The sequence below is a fragment of the Abramis brama genome (genome assembly GCF_963993115.1).
Source record: "Abramis brama genome assembly, chromosome: 22".
NCBI lineage: Eukaryota > Metazoa > Chordata > Actinopteri > Cypriniformes > Leuciscidae > Abramis > Abramis brama.
The window spans coordinates 19,252,966-19,272,174 of record NC_139984.1 but is presented as its reverse complement, the minus strand read 5'-3'; positions in this window follow the sequence as shown (position 1 = coordinate 19,272,174).

Below are 19,209 nucleotides of genomic sequence, written 5' to 3'. Positions count from 1 at the left end.
CTTCTTACAGCGAGATTCTGAAGTGTGCATACGATGGACACTTTACAATCCCATGAGGCCACGGGAGAGCTGTGTTTGTGAATGGCAGCGAAGCAACAAAGCTGACACTGGTAGATCACATAATGACATGGCAAATATAGTAGGCTACATCAAGATTACATTCATACTACACACATTCTTACAATATAGAACATACTTTTTTAGCAGTCGTGAAGTAGGCTAATTACTAATTCAAAGTAAGTACCTACTCAAGAGAATATGTGATTTCGGACGCAGCCTATGGCAAAATAAGTATATCGGAATTAACAGTAGACTTCTCATCAAAGAGTAGGAAAGTACCCAGATGACCTACTACTTCCGGCGAGATTCAAGTGTGCATACGACACTTTATCCCATGAGGCCAAGGCAGAGGGTTTATGTATGGCACACCTGACGCTGGTGGTAGGCCAGTGACAACATGGCGAATGTAGTACGTTATATCTACTCACACTATCAGTGAATCAACACTAAATAAACTGATAACAAAGAATTAATGAATAAAGCATAACATGAAACACATACAATAACACTACATAATCTGTAGGCTATTTTATCTCAGCATCACCAGAGTGCACGCTAATGGCGGCACCGATCGTTAACACTAAATAGAGTTTACAGACATAACACTCTCATATACATCGGAAAACAATTAATGTGAACAGTCTACAATGATGGTGTGCATTTTATTTTATACCTGTAAAAGACGATATTAATAAGACGATATTAATAGGCTACACGTTCAAGCGATGCTCCTTCTTATCGAGAATGAAGCGTATCGCGTAGAACTCTCTCTACAAATGTAGCAATGATGCGAACATGCACGTATAACCAATCACACACATCCTTCTCCAGCTACAATGATAAATTTTATTAATTTGAAGAAACGCGTAGCTTATTATACAACCCAAAATATTTGCAACAAGCATTTAGATGAAAACAGTAATGATAATAAAATAATCATAAATCAAATATAAACCTGAAAATAATCTCTTAAAGCATAAACACATGAAAACCACAGAAATGCATAAGAAAACTGATAGAGATAATAATTATGCAACTTATCAAAAAAAAAAAAAAAAAAAAATAACATAAGAAGCTGTTAATTTTGAGAATTATTCAGCATAGCTACCACATGCACCTGAAAAAAAAAAAAAAACGTCATAAACTTCAGTACAAGGATAAAACAGATAGCCTATGTTTATGAACAATCATAGATTAAATATGCTTAGTCACTCTTTGTATTTGTATTGCGTGTCCAGTTTTAATCCAACGAAACAGCCTAGATTTCCCGTCACTAACAAACTCTTGAGTTTATTGAGCGCCGCGCTCCATTGTGATGTCATAGGCGCGTTCTCCAATGTGATGTCATAGGCGCGTTCTCCATTGTGATGTCATAGTGATCTAGACCGTTCGTATCGTAGAGGGATCTTGCATTTTGCAGTGAGTCGGCGAACGATCGTGAGTATGCTTTTTATTCAGGGTTTGGAGATTTGAATTTTAATATTTGTTTTACTCAGATTAGAATCTACTTAAACAATAGAATGTTATTTACTCTATGCAGATACATGAATAGGCATGCTATACAGTGGTAATTTGTGTGGAAAATATTGGGGATGCTAAAATGTAAATTGGGCTTGATGTTTTTAATATAGCGTTAGCTATTTGTTCATATGCTCCCATACACAGATGATATCCTCCTATATTCTTGATTCTATAAATTAAAACCAACACGTTGTGTTGTTAAGTTATATTTTTAAGTATAAAAATATAACTTTTACAGTTATATTAAAAGTTATTTATAATTAAAACTAGAAAAGTTATATAAGTATTTTAAGTATAGGCGTATAGGCTCCGGCGTAGGTCCGACGCAGAAGTATAATGAGGCCTTTATGCCTTTAATGGCCATTTTGGACAGACAATGTCCATTTGAATATTTATTCTCATTGGTTTGTTTAATGGAGCCTTTATTGCTGTCATCCTCTTCTATTCATGCAGTAAATAAAATTTGCCTTGACCACCAGGCATGATAGAAAAAGATATATATTTTTACATTACATGCATCTTAGTTGTCCACATTAGTAGTTAAATTGACAAAAATATAACTTAACTTTTTCAGCTTAATTGTTCATTTTGAATAGATTTTAAAGAGGCTCTTGGACTGGACTCCCTTGTCACTTCTGATGGACAGCCATGGACATACACTGTAGAAAATGTATTTTTTCGAGTATTTCTTCCATATATGTTAACTCATCTCTTCCATTTCTCTGTCTTTCTTTTTACAGATAGAGATAGATAGTGAATAGATTGCACAAAATAAATATGAGTATGTCAACCTTTCCCATCGGTTTTCCTGAGAGTACAGAGCAGTCCTTATGTCCTGAACTCTCAGATGAGCTCACCATGGCCCTTGCTGCAGGGGAGTGGTGGGCAATAATGGAGGTTTCACATCCCATCTCTGAGGAGCCTGAGTATGGGGACCTCACGTCAGGGCTGTGGTGGGGAACAGTGGAAGCAGGAGAAACTCCATGCCCCACATCCCTGAAGTCCACGAAGCAGAAAAAGGCAGAGGGAGCACCTGTGCCCACCAGGTCCCAACAGGAATCAACCGTGCATGCCAGTTCTAAGAAGTTGAACCTCACCTCATCCCTGGCCTTCAAGGCTCCTTCTCTTCAGGGAACACTGCCCGACAACATATCAAAGAGCCCAAAGCTAAAGATCACTGAGCCTCTGAGAGGGGAGCTGCTGCTGCTGCTGCAGAGGCCTCAAGCTTCTTCTCCTCAAGGATCACTCATTCCTGACAAGACCTCAAAGAGGGAAAAACTAGAGGTCCCTGAGCCACTGAGACGAGAGCTACTGCAGCTGAAGCCTCAAGCTTCACTTCAGGGAACACTGCCTGACAACATATCAAAGAGGCCAAAGTTAAAGATCCCTGAGCCTCTGAGAGGGGAGCTGCTGCAGCAGAGGCCTCAAGCTTCTCCTCAGGGAGCACCCATGCCTGCCAGGTCTACACAGGGAGCACCTGTGCCCACCAAGTCCCAACAGGGAGCACATGTGCATGGCAGTTCTAAGAAGGGGAGCCTCACCTCAGCCTTGTTCTTCACTGATGCATCTGAGAAGGACCTGAACTCAGATGCAACACTAAAAACCACGGAACAGCAGAGAAAGTGGAGGCAGAAAAAGCCACAGGAAGCACCAGTGGCTGCCGAGTCCCCACAGAAACCACCTGTGCCCACTGGGTTTCCACATGGAGCACCTGTGCCCAAGTCTCTACAGAGACCACCTGTGCCTGCCCCAAAGGTGCTCGCATGTTTCCCACGTGGAGCACCCATGCCAGAAAAGGTCCCAGACAGGCGAAAGCTAAATATCCCTGAGCCTCTTGGGCAGGAGCGGCTGCAGCAGCAGAAGCCTCAAGCTCCTTCTCTTCAGGGAACACTGCCCGACAACATATCAAAGAGGCCAAAGCTAAAGATCACTGAGCCTCTGAGAGGGGAGCTGCTGCTGCTGCTGCAGAGGCCTCAAGCTTCTTCTCCTCAAGGATCACTCATTCCTGACAAGACCTCAAAGAGGGAAAAACTAGAGGTCCCTGAGCCTCTGAGACGAGAACTATTGCAGCTGAAGCCTCAAGTTTCACTTCAGGGAACACTGCCTGACAACATATCAAAGAGGCCAAAGTTAAAGATCCCTGAGCCTCTGAGAGGGGAGCTGCTGCAGCAGAGGCCTCAAGCTTCTCCTCAGGGAGCACCCATGCCTGCCAGGTCTACACAGGGAGCACTTGTGCCCACCAAGTCCCAACAGTTAGCACATGTGCATGCCAGTTCTAAGAAGGGGAGCCTCACCTCAGCCTTGTTCTTCACTGATGCATCTGAGAAGGACCTGAACTCAGATGCAACACTAAAAACCATGGAACAGCAGAGAAAGTGGAGGCAGAAAAAGCCACAGGAAGCACCAGTGGCTGCCGAGTCCCCACAGAAACCACCTGTGCCCACTGGGTTTCCACATGGAGCACCTGTGCCCAAGTCTCTACAGAGACCACCTGTGCCTGCCCCAAAGGTGCTCGCATGTTTCCCACGTGGAGCACCCATGCCAGAAAAGGTCCCAGACAGGCGAAAGCTAAATATCCCTGAGCCTCTTGGGCAGGAGCGGCTGCAGCAGCAGAAGCCTCAAGCTCCTTCTCTTCAGGGAACACTGCCCAACAACATATCAAAGAGGCCAAAGCTAAAGATCACTGAGCCTCTGAGAGGGGAGCTGCAGCTGCTGCTGCAGAGGCCTCAAGCTTCTTCTCCTCAAGGAACACTCATTCCTGACAAGACCTCAAAGAGGGAAAAACTAGAGGTCCCTGAGCCACTGAGACGAGAGCTACTGCAGCTGAAGCCTCAAGCTTCACTTCAGGGAACACTGCCTGACAACATATCAAAGAGGCCAAAGCTAAAGATCACTGAGCCTCTGAGAGGGGAGCTGCTGCTGCTGCTGCAGAGGCCTCAAGCTTCTTCTCCTCAAGGATCACTCATTCCTGACAAGACCTCAAAGAGGGAAAAACTAGAGGTCCCTGAGCCACTGAGACGAGAGCTACTGCAGCTGAAACCTCAAGCTTCACTTCAGGGAACACTGCCTGACAACATATCAAAGAGGCCAAAGTTAAAGATCCCTGAGCCTCTGAGAGGGGAGCTGCTGCAGCAGAGGCCTCAAGCTTCTCCTCAGGGAACACCCATGCCTGCCAGATCTACACAGGGAGCACCTGTGCCCACCAAGTCCCAACAGGGAGCACATGTGCATGGCAGTTCTAAGAAGGGGAGCCTCACCTCAGCCTTGTTCTTCACTGATGCATCTGAGAAGGACCTGAACTCAGATGCAACACTAAAAACCATGGAACAGCAGAGAAAGTGGAGGCAGAAAAAGCCACAGGAAGCACCAGTGGCTGCCGAGTCCCCACAGAAACCACCTGTGCCCACTGGGTTTCAACATGGAGCACCTGTGCCCAAGTCTCTACAGAGACCACCTGTGCCTGCCCCAAAGGTGCTCGCATGTTTCCCACGTGGAGCACCCATGCCAGAAAAGGTTCCAGACAGGCGAAAGCTAAATATCCCTGAGCCTCTTGGGCAGGAGCGGCTGCAGCAGCAGAAGCCTCAAGCTCCTTCTCTTCAGGGAACACTGCCCGACAACATATCAAAGAGGCCAAAGCTAAAGATCACTGAGCCTCTGAGAGGGGAGCTGCAGCTGCTGCTGCAGAGGCCTCAAGCTTCTTCTCCTCAAGGATCACTCATTCCTGACAAGACCTCAAAGAGGGAAAAACTAGAGGTCCCTGAGCCACTGAGACGAGAGCTACTGCAGCTGAAGCCTCAAGCTTCACTTCAGGGAACACTGCCTGACAACATATCAAAGAGGCCAAAGTTAAAGATCCCTGAGCCTCTAAGAGGGGAGCTGCTGCAGCAGAGGCCTCAAGCTTCTCCTCAGGGAGCACCCATGCCTGCCAGGTCTACACAGGGAGCACCTGTGCCCACCAAGTCCCAACAGCGAGCACATGTGCATGGCAGTTCTAAGAAGGAGAGCCTCACCTCAGCCTTGTTCTTCACTGATGCATCTGAGAAGGACCTGAACTCAGATGCAACACTAAAAACCACGGAACAGCAGAGAAAGTGGAGGCAGAAAAAGCCACAGGAAGCACCAGTGGCTGCCGAGTCCCCACAGAAACCACCTGTGCCCACTGGGTTTCCACATGGAGCACCTGTGCCCAAGTCTCTACAGAGACCACCTGTGCCTGCCCCAAAGGTGCTCGCATGTTTCCCACGTGGAGCACCCATGCCAGAAAAGGTCCCAGACAGGCGAAAGCTAAATATCCCTGAGCCTCTTGGGCAGGAGCGGCTGCAGCAGCAGAAGCCTCAAGCTCCTTCTCTTCAGGGAACACTGCCCGACAACATATCAAAGAGGCCAAAGCTAAAGATCACTGAGCCTCTGAGAGGGGAGCTGCAGCTGCTGCTGCAGAGGCCTCAAGCTTCTTCTCCTCAAGGATCACTCATTCCTGACAAGACCTCAAAGAGGGAAAAACTAGAGGTCCCTGAGCCACTGAGACGAGAGCTACTGCAGCTGAAGCCTCAAGCTTCACTTCAGGGAGCACTGCCTGACAACATATCAAAGAGGCCAAAGTTAAAGATCCCTGAGCCTCTGAGAGGGGAGCTGCTGCAGCAGAGGCCTCAAGCTTCTCCTCAGGGAGCACCCATGCCTGCCAGGTCTACACAGGGAGCACCTGTGCCCACCAAGTCCCAACAGGGAGCACATGTGCATGGCAGTTCTAAGAAGGGGAGCCTCACCTCCGCCTTGTTCTTCACTGATGCATCTGAGAAGGACCTGAACTCAGATGCAACACTAAAAACCACGGAACAGCAGAGAAAGTGGAGGCAGAAAAAGCCACAGGAAGCACCAGTGGCTGCCGAGTCCCCACAGAAACCACCTGTGCCCACTGGGTTTCCACATGGAGCACCTGTGCCCAAGTCTCTACAGAGACCACCTGTGCCTGCCCCAAAGGTGCTCGCATGTTTCCCACGTGGAGCACCCATGCCAGAAAAGGTCCCAGACAGGCGAAAGCTAAATATCCCTGAGCCTCTTGGGCAGGAGCGGCTGCAGCAGCAGAAGCCTCAAACTCCTTCTCTTCAGGGAACACTGCCCGACAACATATCAAAGAGGCCAAAGCTAAAGATCACTGAGCCTCTGAGAGGGGAGCTGCTGCTGCTGCTGCAGAGGCCTCAAGCTTCTTTTCCTCAAGGATCACTCATTCCTGACAAGACCTCAAAGAGGGAAAAACTAGAGGTCCCTGAGCCACTGAGACGAGAGCTACTGCAGCTGAAGCCTCAAGCTTCACTTCAGGGAACACAGCCTGACAACATATCAAAGAGGCCAAAGTTAAAGATCCCTGAGCCTCTGAGAGGGGAGCTGCTGCAGCAGAGGCCTCAAGCGTCTTCTCTTCAGGGAGCACCCGTGCCTGACAAGACCGCAAAGAGGGAAAAACTAAAGATCCTGAAGCCACTGAAGCAGGAGATGGTGCAGCAGAAGCCTGTCTGTTGTGCACAGGGATCACCTGTCCCTGACAAGGTTCCAGAGAAGAGAAATCTGATCTCTGAGCTACTGGGGAAGGAGCTGCAGCAGCAGAAGCCCCAAGCCAATAAACCTTTCCCTGACAGGACCCCAGTGGGAGTGTCTGAGCATGCCAGGACCCCACAGGGAGCAGCAGTGCCTGCCAGGAATCCACAGGCAGTGGCAGTGCCCTCTGGGGCTCCTGGAGAAGATATGCCCCCAAGGATCCCAAAAGGTGCGCTTGTGCATTCAGGGACCTCACAAGGATCACTTGTGCCTGCAGATTCCCCAAAACTGAGAGAAAGCCTCAGGATCCCTAAGCAGCAGAGGCAGAAGCAGAGGGAGCAGCAGGGACAGCAGAGGCAGCAGAATATCCCAAAGGGAGCTTCTGTGTCTCCTAAGACCTCACAGAGTGCACTTGTTCCACCTTGTTCCCTACAGGGAGCATCTGGGTTTCAACAGGAAGCACTCATAGCCTCCAGGGCTCCACAAGATGTACCTGTGCCTGTGAACTTGTCCCCATTCCTCCAGGGGATCCCAAAGGGAGCTGCAGTGCCCGGCAGAACCATGAATCAAGGGAAATACATGATCCCTCACCATCTGTGGCAGCAGAAACCAAGTCCCTCTGCACAGTCCCATCCTGGACCACCCATGTCCAGTCAGAGTAAGAGGCTGTGTCGGTGGAGCACAGAAGCATCTGTAAGTCCCTTCCATCTCTTGTTTTTACTTATTTTCAGATTTATAATTTTTAAAAAAAAAAATTAAACATTGACTTCAAATATGCTTTATGTTTTCTAGGTCCTCTATTAAAATCAATTTATATTGTATTTCAAAACTATAGAAAGATATGTGTTTAGATTTAGTCTAACGATTTAGATTTAGTCATGATTATGTTTGGGTTTTTTTCAACAGGACAGTGCAGGCGTGTGTCAGCCACCTCCCCAAAATAAAATATGTGTGGTTGACAAGAAGGTGCAGCTGAATCCTAAACTGAGGAGCCAGAATCAGATAAGCACTTCACACCTGGACCAGAGCAGCCTTCAGCCCAGGTCCCAGCGGAACCGGAAGAGAGCATTGGTTAGTTCCCTCCTTTCTTTCAGATTTAAAATTGTAAACACTTTAATAATTTAATATAGTATCATATTCTTTTCAGTTTATAGAACCCTCATATTGAAATTGTAGAAGGAACATGTATTAAGATTTTCTCTAAGAATCACTCATTAAATCTGGTCAGCGTGACATGATTATATTATGTCTGTTCCTTCAACAGGACAATGCAGGTGTGGACCAGTCACCTCCACAAAAAATGCAGCGCTTGGTAATCAAAGTCAAGGACCAGCAGTTGGAACCAGGCAGCTTAAAGAAAATGTGCTATTTATGTAGCATATTCATACATTTTTGTAACGTTTTAAATATTTAATATATATGTTATAACACAACATATGTTACCAACATATGTTGTGTTGGTAGCCTACGCTTTGATTTGAATGCATAAAAAATAAATAAATAAATTACAGTGCTTTTAAGACATCAGCTTTTGCTGTATATCAAGTTTAGTAGGCCCATAGGCTATACACAGGCATACACCGTATATGGCCACATTTAAAGTGATATTGCGTAGGCTATACTCCTGTAAAGGATGATATTAGAATATATAGGCCTACACAAGCGATGCTCCTTCACCGTTGCTTTATCGTGAATCAATAAATGATATACATTAACATGCGCATATAGTCATATACGTCATATAGTCTCATACTTTTCAACACAGCTTTACTGGTAATGTAAACACTCAAATTTCATTCATTCCATATATGTACATCCAAGTGGATAACGTTAACGTTAGTTACGGTAGTTACCAACTGGAAGACGTTTGGCGGACTTCTTTTATTAACTTTATGGTGAGAATTTCACTTCAGACAAGCCAAGTTCGCTGATCAAATATAATTGGCGGAGGAGAGCAGCGAACCAGTAAGAGACTTGTTTAATTTATAACGTAGCCTATGTTATGTGATCATCTACCTAACGTTAGACCATTGGAAAAGCACCTGGAATTGCAGATTAATAAATTAATAATAGGCCTACATTAAATTAATATTGTAATATATATACAAGGTCTTGTTTTGAGGTCGTTTTGGCGTGGATTGTCTTACTTAAGATAACTGAAACTCTAATCACTATTGTGTTTATTTTGTGTTTGTTTATTTCATAAGTAGGCCTTGTAGCTTTATAATCTACAGCCAGTCACAGACCTAAACCCTGTAAAGGTTTAACGACTGTATTGTAGATCGTTTTAGTATTTTTCAAGCCTTGACGTAGATGTCAAATGAGTCTGTGTGTGTGGTGAGAGTTATGGAGTGTAAATTAGTCAGCTTTTTTTCTTGACTTTTTTTTTAGTGACAGGAGATCACAGGAACACAAATACAGCACACACATATAAATAGGCTGATAGGCATGTTGGCCTATAATACAGAAAACAATGGCTTCTTTCATAGCCATTTTTGTGAGTTATGGTGGTCTTTACATCTGAAAGGCTATCACATATCATTTGAAATCATCTTTTACAGACATGAAAATCTGCTGAAGACACTTTTGGACGATTAAACTGCTCTGTACAGTTTTCCTCTGTTAATGTCACTCTCCTTTGATAACATAGCAGAGCAGACATTTGATAACATAAATATAGACTGCAGCGCATTTAGATAATCGCTTCACTTCAATAACATACTGTATTTATCTGATATGAACCTCTTGCATGATGGCAAATTCAAACCAGACCTCTTGATTTTTGTCTTCTTTGGGCCTGCCTGCTGAAGCACCGTGTCAAGATTCAACAGTTTACTGTGAATAGATGAATCAAAACATAGCAACAAAAAGGTTTGAATATGAGAGCCTTCTGACCTTTCAGTTAGGGCAGACTGAAATTAAGATCTTTGAATGGGCAATGTTCCATTTTTATCTCTGAATTAGTCATAGGAAAAAGGAGACCTCACTGTTGATCACGCGAAAATACTGTAACAGATGACGTATGACGAGAAGCCACACTGTTGTGTCTCACTTGCTGGCAGAATAGTCTGAGGAAAACATTAGGATTTGATGCTGCTCTTCTTTTCATACTGAACACAATGGCCAGGATGTGTTCAGTGCTGGATCGGGTCGGGTGGCACTGGGGTCAGCTTGCTCTTTGCATAGAAAAAGACTGGAAAAGGTCAATGCTACTAGAATAGGATTCACCTGGTGACTCAAGCCATGTAAATGCATTACCTCCCCGTGACATCATCTCCTCTGCTCTGAGGCTGAAATATAATCTCAGACGCAAGTAAAGATGGGCCTTGTGCATAATTATATCTCACTGCAAAAATGTTTGAGTTTGAGCACAACTCTGCTCAGTTTGGAATCTGGATGGTTATTCTGGTTTCAATACAAGTTAAGCTCAATTTGTGCCACATAAAATAATTTCAATTCATTCATCATTTTCTAAAAAAATAAAATAAAAAAAGAAGCAGCAAAAATCAAGGTTGCAGTGAAACACTTACAATGGAAGTGAATGGGCTCAGTTTTGGAGGATTTAAAAGCAGAAATGTGGAGTGTATAATTTTACAAGCACTCACATTAATAATTCAGTGTAAACCTGTGTATTTGAGTTGTATGGTTGTTCTCATTGTTACGGACATAAACAATATGCATTGTTAATGTCTTGTGGTAACTCCTGAGTTTAAAAAAAGGAGGGATGTCAATTCATTTTGTGTTATCGATTAGCTTAACTTGTATTGAACCTGTAATATTCTTTTTAAGCACAATCATACAATGCTCTGTGTGTGTAGAGTTTGTGTTTAGTTTAGAGCATGCATGGATTTGACAAACCCAGAACTCCCACAATGCCCAAGTTTTGGGTGAGGCAGCATTTGGGCAAATCTGTTGCCCTGTGAAATTAATCCATTAAAGTCAATGGATTACACCAAGTTTGAAAAAGGAAAATCCACAAGCCAGACAGTAAGCTTTTTCTGACATGTTGAAATTGTTGAAACAACATAAGATAAATGCAGTCCCAGCAAGGATGTATTATTCAGAGCGCTTGACAGTAAGACTAGTGTAGGCGTATTACCTGACTGGCTATTTAGCTTAAAGGGAGTGAATTTCATTACATAGCCTACACTGTCTGGCATTTATTTGTACTTTTTGTCAACTTTTTTTGCAGGAAAATTGTTTTTCTGTATTTACAAAATCAGGCCTTTGTTGAGGCCTGAATCCTTTGCCTTTTTTTTTTAAAGGATACAACAAATTGACCAATTAAAAATGGATAATGAACACATTCTGTAATTTAAATGTTCATTTCCTAACTGGGTTTAGAACAAAATAAAACTTAGTACTTAATTAAAAAAGAAGTACGCTATGTTAAAAAAGAAAATGTATCTTATATTTATGTTTGATTATAATTATTGTGTGTATTGTGCGTGTGTTTAATTTCTGTAGGCAGAAATGTTTATAGAAGTTCATGGATTAAAATTAGTAACTGTTCATTGGTACATTTTACATGACACTTGCTGTTCAGATATGAGGCATGTGTGATCTTGAAAGAATCATATATGGAGGACGACAATGCAACATTTTGTATTGCATAAGTCGTTCCTGCCTGTTCGAAGTCTCTCACACACACCCTTACCAACACACCTGATTTATTTGTGGTTAAGGTGGAACTTTTGGGACATGTAAGAGCAAGCAGAAGGAGCTGGGAGAGAGAGAAATAGAGCATTAAAAAGGAGGAAGAGATATAGTATGGGAGTGCTAAAGGATTGCCACCAAATTTAACCGTCACATGTACCGCACTATTGCCTAAAGCACTCATAGAGACAGTTTCTTTCTCTTATGAGTGCTTTAGGCAACGGTGCGTTACATGTGACGGTTAAATTGGTGGCAATCCTGTCCTCAGAGAAGGCGATCAATTCTCAGACACCTTTTGTAATGTGCTCTGTTCAGCGCCATACATTTTCAAGTATGCATTAGGGCTGCATGATATTGAAAACTTTTTCTGCTATATGAAGAAATAGAGGAATGTTCACCAGATGACTTGATATTTGGAAAGAATTACTCATTCTAGAACGAGGGGCAGTGATTTTGTTGGGGAGTGCAAAAATAAAAAATAAAGCTGTAAAATGGTATTTTACTCCTGAAGACATTTTTTTGAATGCAGACCATCCTTTTAGGGATAAACGATTTATTTTATTTCTTTATTTTTTTCATCCCTGTGTTTACTCTTTATAAGAAGTAACGCAAACCTCTTTCAGTAACCATGAAGTCAAATCTCTTCTCTTGAGTTTAAAATACTAATTATTGAGGATTTAATAAAAAATACTAATTAAATAAAATAGAATAGAATAGAATAGAATAGTGATTTAAATATTATTGAAGTGCTTTTTATTAGTTTGTAATGGTTGTACTAAACAGTGTTTTTGTTCACCTGTGCTTGTTGGAAGGGGGTTGGGAAAGGGAGAGGCATTTTTAAATTGTCACCATGTGCCAATGTGTTTAAACTAAAAGGGCTGCTGTCATCTGGTGAATCATTCTGAAGGTGGTGTTTAAGTCGGGCCAGCAAGGACAGACATGTTCTCGTACCTCACTTAAAGCCCCCCATGAGAAGATGATGGGCCACAGATTCACAGCACTGTGTAAGATGTCAGCAAATGAGGAAATGATTTGCAGCCTTCAATCCCACACCACTACTTATCTGTCAAAACAGAGGAGCTGTCAACATGATCTGACTTTTTGGGTCAGGGAATTTTTATTTGAGATTGACCAATTTTAGGGTCAATTAAAAAAAAAAATTGTCCTACTTATTCATTTATTCAAGAATACAATGAAAACACAACCTGTTCTATGATGAGTATTAAATTTCTTAATATAATTTTTTCCCCTGTGGATGTCATGTTGTGCGACTCCCCAAAAATTCTAATTTTTGAATAAATAATCCATGATATTTGTAAAAGAAAAATGCTTTGTACCTTGGAAAATAAATTTTAATACTCAATATTTATATCAAATAATCAGTATTTTACACTCATGTACTTATAGTTAAGTAGCTATAGGGGCTACAAGGAAAATATTTTTTTTTTACTTGATGGTTACCCCAACGAGGTATTATGTTCTTGAAAATGATATAAAACATTTTAAAAGCCATATGAAACCAACGTAAATGCAAAGAGTACATTTCTAAGAAGGTGGCGTGCATTTTTAAAAGATTTTTCCTTTTCTTTATCATGGACACTGATGTCATTGACCCTTTAAAATCCGTCTCATAAAGTATTGACAGATAATTTTGCAATCATTTTTGCATTTGGATAGGTAAAATATGTCAGAAAGTATTACTGAATGCAGTTTTTGTAGGACACATTAGATTACACTGTTCTGTGTTGCACCCAAACTGTCTCTCATTGGTTTCCATTGTTATCTACCCATTGGTAATGAGGCTTCCGTGACCTGCATAACCGTACAACACATCATCCTTGAGCTACTACTTCGGAAAACTTAAGGTCCCTTGTTCTTATCAAGTGGATAACACATTTCCATCTGTTGTAATCCTTTTTATCTCGCTTTTGACTAATCTCCACTTTGATCCTCCTTTTTCCTCCTTTTCCTTATGTGATACCACTACATTATGAGTTTCCCCCTCCATCAGTAATTTACACAGCTGTCTTCCACTTTCTCTTGGCTCTGGCCCCTTTGAGGGTGAGGGAGGAAGGAAGGGCCAGTCAGCTGGTTGGGGGGGTGGGGGGTGGGGGTGACATGCCTGACGTTCCTAATGCCTACCTCAATAAACCAATGTTAACCTCCTGGGGCTCAGACTGCTGGAACAGGTGCCTTATTGCCGTCTGCTCACTCAATACAGCGCAGTGAAGCCGTAACTATTAGCCGACCACAAGTGCAGACAAACAGAATTCAATCACGCAGTTTGGACACACAAACCCGTGTATATTATCTGCAGCTCTCTCTTCCTGCTGCCAGGCTCATCTGATATGACGCATGACTGAACACACTCAATGTTGGGTGGGTCATGTGCACTGAATCAACAGGTGGCCATTCAACAAGACTGTCATTAATACAGTAAGCAACTCTAACTTCGTTAGAGTTAAGTAAACGGCATTTGCAGTTATTTTCATTCTCAGTCTCTCCATCTCTTACGCACATAAGTTTTAAACCATTCCCTCGCATAGATCATTTTGTTGGTGGATGAATTCCCCAGTGACAAGGTCATTCACCTCCAATGAACATCTAGAACATCCCTTTTGCTGGTCTTGTGTTAACTGAGCCTTGAGCATATCTAATTGAACAGGAGGTATATTGTTGTGTTCCAAGTCAGAGCATTGGAATGTTGTTATAACGGCCCTTGGTGCCCAGAGAGCATTTATTCATTCAAGTGAATATGTGCAACGCTTTATGTCTGATCACATGATTGGCCAGCTATCCGTGGCTGCTCATTTCCTTGTCGGTCTCAACTCTTTGGTCTGTTTGTGTTGGGGTGTGTCTGTGAAATGATAAATGAGATTTATGGAACCAAGCACAAGAATTAAAATTGCAGTAATGTGCAGGAATGTTGCAGCAGGTTATCAGTTAGACAGTTTGCTCTAACTGTATTGTATTGTGAAATATAAAGGAATAGTTGTGAGTCTCAATTCTGATTGGATAAGACATATTCAAAGTTGTTAAATTACTATATATGTGAATGTACTTTATATATTTTAAAGGGACAGTCATCCAAAAAAAGTCATAATTTACTCACCCTCATGTTGTTCCAAACCTGCATTATTTTCCTTCTGGGGAACACACACACACACACACACACACACACACACACACACACAAAAAGATATTTTAAAGAATGTTGGTAACCAAACCATGTTGGTAACCTTTGATTTCTATTGTATACACAAAAGACTTTTTTCCTCAAAATGTCTTCTTTTGTGTTCCACAGAAGAAAAGCCATTGAGGATTGGAACAATGTGAAGGTTAGTGTGACAGAATTACATTTTTAAACTTTAAACTTTAATTCACCAAGTTGCTTGCTACTTTGATGGCAACTGCAAACAGCCTGCTGGATATTTATGCTTTTGACACAATGATTCCTAAATAAAATCACTACAATTACAACAAGATAACAACAAAAACATGCTAACAGTTTTTAGTTATGCAAAGTTGTTTTGCAAGTCATCTTGAATACTATGAGTGAACGTAACATGTTGGATAATTATAAAATTTACCCTTGGTTAACCAAGAAATAGGCCCTCCGCCTCTTTAATGCAAAACTACCCATGGCTCAGTAACGTGCGGTGAAATCTTGAAATGGGTAGGCTGTGACCTATCAATGTGGCATATGTTCATATATTCATTCAGTTAATGAAGCAACCCAAGTTCATATCAGGCATCATCACATCGCTGCCTACATACAGCAAAGTCATATGTGAGGCTAATGCACAATCAAATCTAATAATCAAATTAATGGACACATCTATCTTATGATAGATATATATTATACAACAAACAAATGTTTTGTGCGGGACACAGTAAGAGAGGGAGGCGGCGCGGTGTCAGCGAACCGACAAGCAGCCTAGTCACTATTGTGTAGTTTGTATTAATTCCATGGTTCAAAAAATAATGTAAAGGTTAAATAATAATTCACTTAGACTTTATAAGAAGCAATTGCGACTTTATTTCACGCAATTCTGAGAAATAATGACAGAATTGCGAGATGTAAACTCGCAATTGTGAGATAAAAAGTTGCAATTATTTTTTAAAATGTTTTATTCTGTGGCGGAAACAAGCTTCCATACCTCCTGGCCTCTTCTTCCCATCCATCCTCCCTGACGCATAGCTACCGGGCCGGCCCAGCTATCGGTAGGCGCCGGCGGTGCCGCGGTAGTCACCTGAGAAAAGAAAACGTTTTGGAAAAGACGGGCTATGGACCCAACCAACTCTATAGGAGGGGAGGGGAGAACTCCCTCACATGGTACAACCTATGCAGAGGCTGCGCGCTGCGGTGTCAGAATGCGGAACGTGTGTAGCCTAATGTAACTAACGTGACAAATGTGAAAAAACAAAAATCCTCGACCGGCACAAAAAGTGAAGCGGCCCACCGGGAATTCTCCCGTTTACCCACCCCGCGCCTGTTGACAGCCAACGCTAGGCGCCGCTAGATCGGGAAGCGCGGATTGAGTGAGAGTGAGTGGATCACGTGACATGAAGCAAGCTCGGTCTCTGCCTCAATGTTGATAATTCAAGACAGCATGAGAACTGACTGCGCATGCGCAAACCTACGTAAACTACGTTCTATGGACCAAAGAGGCACTGCTAACCTCTGCCTCAATGGTCATGGCCTTGAATTTCCTGCATGAAACAATGGTTTTAGGAGCAAACAATGGCAAAATGAGTATATTATATGTGTATTCCTGAAAATGTTTGTTACAAAAATTAATATTTGGAATAAAATAAATGCAATTAATAATGTGGTGAATTAATAAAGTTCTTGGAATTAATAAATGTAATGTCAACATTTCCTTTGGTGAGGCACTGCCTACCCTGCCTACCCTGACCGCACGTCCCTGCCATGGCTTATTGCTTTAATTTAACCTGCTTTGCTTAATGTGCTATTTATAATAATTTAATTTTCATGATTACACAGTGTTGACACTCTCTCTAGTCTATACATGTGAAAATAAATATTTGATCCACAAAGAAGTTGTGATGCTAAAGAAAAGAGTGAAGACCATATCTCCAGCCCCCTTTATCTGAATCAACAGAATGGACGGCATTTCAGAGATGCTGAAGTGTTGGAAAATCGGTAAGTGGAGTGGAATTTCTCTTTATGTCTCTTTCTACCGACCACATAGTCTTGCTGTAATTTTAGGGTTAGGGCCTCAGTGGCATCTCCTCTATTCCCATCATTATCTCCATCTGTGACCACATACGGTAGAGTCTACATTGCAGCTCAACTGAGATGCTTATACATTTAAAGCATTGGCTGTATGTGGACTATATACTAGTGACAACTCTGACTTCAATTCAACCAAACAAATGTAGACTAATCGTTGAATTATCTACCCAATCCTGTCTGTCGTTAAAGGCAAAAGTGACCACACCTAATGTTTAGTGCTCTTAGTTGTCCTCATTCAAGTCCTCTGTTTTATGATTACGTATGTTATCGCTAAAGTCGAATCATAAACTCTCTGTGGTGATGGTTCCCAAGCGAAACCCCTGTTTAGCCCCTTTATGTGGCTCAGCTGTGTGTGGTCTTTGCTCTGAGCATCTTTCAGAATTGTGTCCCACATGGTCTATGATCTTCCAGTAAAAATGAACTCTGACCGTGATTGAAGTAAATATTCTACCAAGGAGAACTCTGTGTCGCAATAACAAATCATCTTCTTGAACTTTTGACCTGGTCTGTGAATTTAGCTAATGACTCTTATCATGTGATTACACACAATGTGTCAATACCGATTCAGTCGTTACCATAACAAACAGAAAGCCATATAAAATTCACACTCTATTCATTCAGTTTCAATGCTAAAATGGAATATTCTTTAAGAATTTCCCTTTATTATTAAGATTTGAATGTAATTTATATAATATTATAGTTTTAATAATTCTTTGAATTAGTTTTTATTTTTTTCCATTGTCAGTTTGATTTGAATGTTTTATTAATTTTGTTGTGTTTTTATAATTTCTGGTTTTCTTTTTTGTTTTCTTAAGGTATAGTTTTAGTTATGTTAGTACTTCAAGGTCAACTAAACCAAAAATATAAATGTTGCCTTGGCAAATGTTTATTCTCATTTCAAGTCAAATGGTTTTAGTTTTAATTAATGATAATAACGATGGTGCCTGGTATATTGTAGACTATACAACAACAACATGCCAGACTTTAAGGGATAGTTCACTCAAAAATAAAGATTATTTTGTCAATTACATACTCGCATAAAAAAGATATGTTTTTTTGTTCATAAAATGACCTACTTTTGTTTTCTACAAAAGAAAGAAAGTCCTACAGGTTTGGTGGAACGGCATGAGGGTTAGTAAATTATCAGAATTTTCATTATTAGGTGAGCTATCCCTTTAAGAGCAGGAAGTCTCAGTGTTACCACAGAGGTGATTGACTGAGATATACATTAGCTCACACATGCGTCTTTGAGCAACACTTGCTGCTGTATGTTGATGGGTTAGTAACAATGGACCTGCTGTTTGCTTCTCTGCTGTTGAGTGGACTACCACCTGTCCTTCAAGCACTCCCTTCACAACTTCCCCCACACTTTCAAACAACCCTTTTCTCCATTCGTTCATGACTGTTAAGTTTCAAGATTTACGATGTTATTGCCACCTCAGTAGCTAGTGTACTTTCAGTACTTTACATTCTATCATTTGAAATTGCTTGTATGTAAGAACATAAACTGTATCGTAAGGAATTCAAAATAGGAATACAGATCTCTCCTCATTCATATAAAGGCCTTAATACATAATTAAAAGAATTGATTATAAAAATGATTATACACAGCGAATGAATAATGTTTGTGCAAGAGCTAGTTCTACTTTTTTAGTGCAATGTTTTCATTCTCAAATGAGGTTCATATGAATGTGTGAAAAAGGGGTGTGAGGTGAGAATAGTGGCGTGGGGACATTAAGGAGATTGCATTGTTAACCAAAAAAATCTCTGAAATGTTGGGAGCAGCCCCTGGTGTGAAAGACTTTGTGGGTATGGTGTCGTCAGAGGTGTGGAAAGTGAATATTTTGACAAGAGCAGTGCAATGACAGTAGCAATGAACTCAAAAATTAGGGGTTGCACATAAGGCTTGCATGTCTTATGAAATACGCTGAGACTAAAAAAATTGCTTTTTAACAGTTTAATTAGTAATTTGGAAAATAATATGCCAACCGTGTTTTGTTTTTGTTTTTCTTCAAAATGAACTGAACGTGGGGTGACCGCTGTAACATGCTCTCTGTCAAGTAAATCCTTTCACTTGTGCACTTTTTCCTCAGAGACACTGTGTGGCTGTCAGTGGGGCAGCTAAGTAGGAGTCTCAAACACAAGGAGCTTGACTTCAAAATTCCTAAGAGTTGCCATGGGAC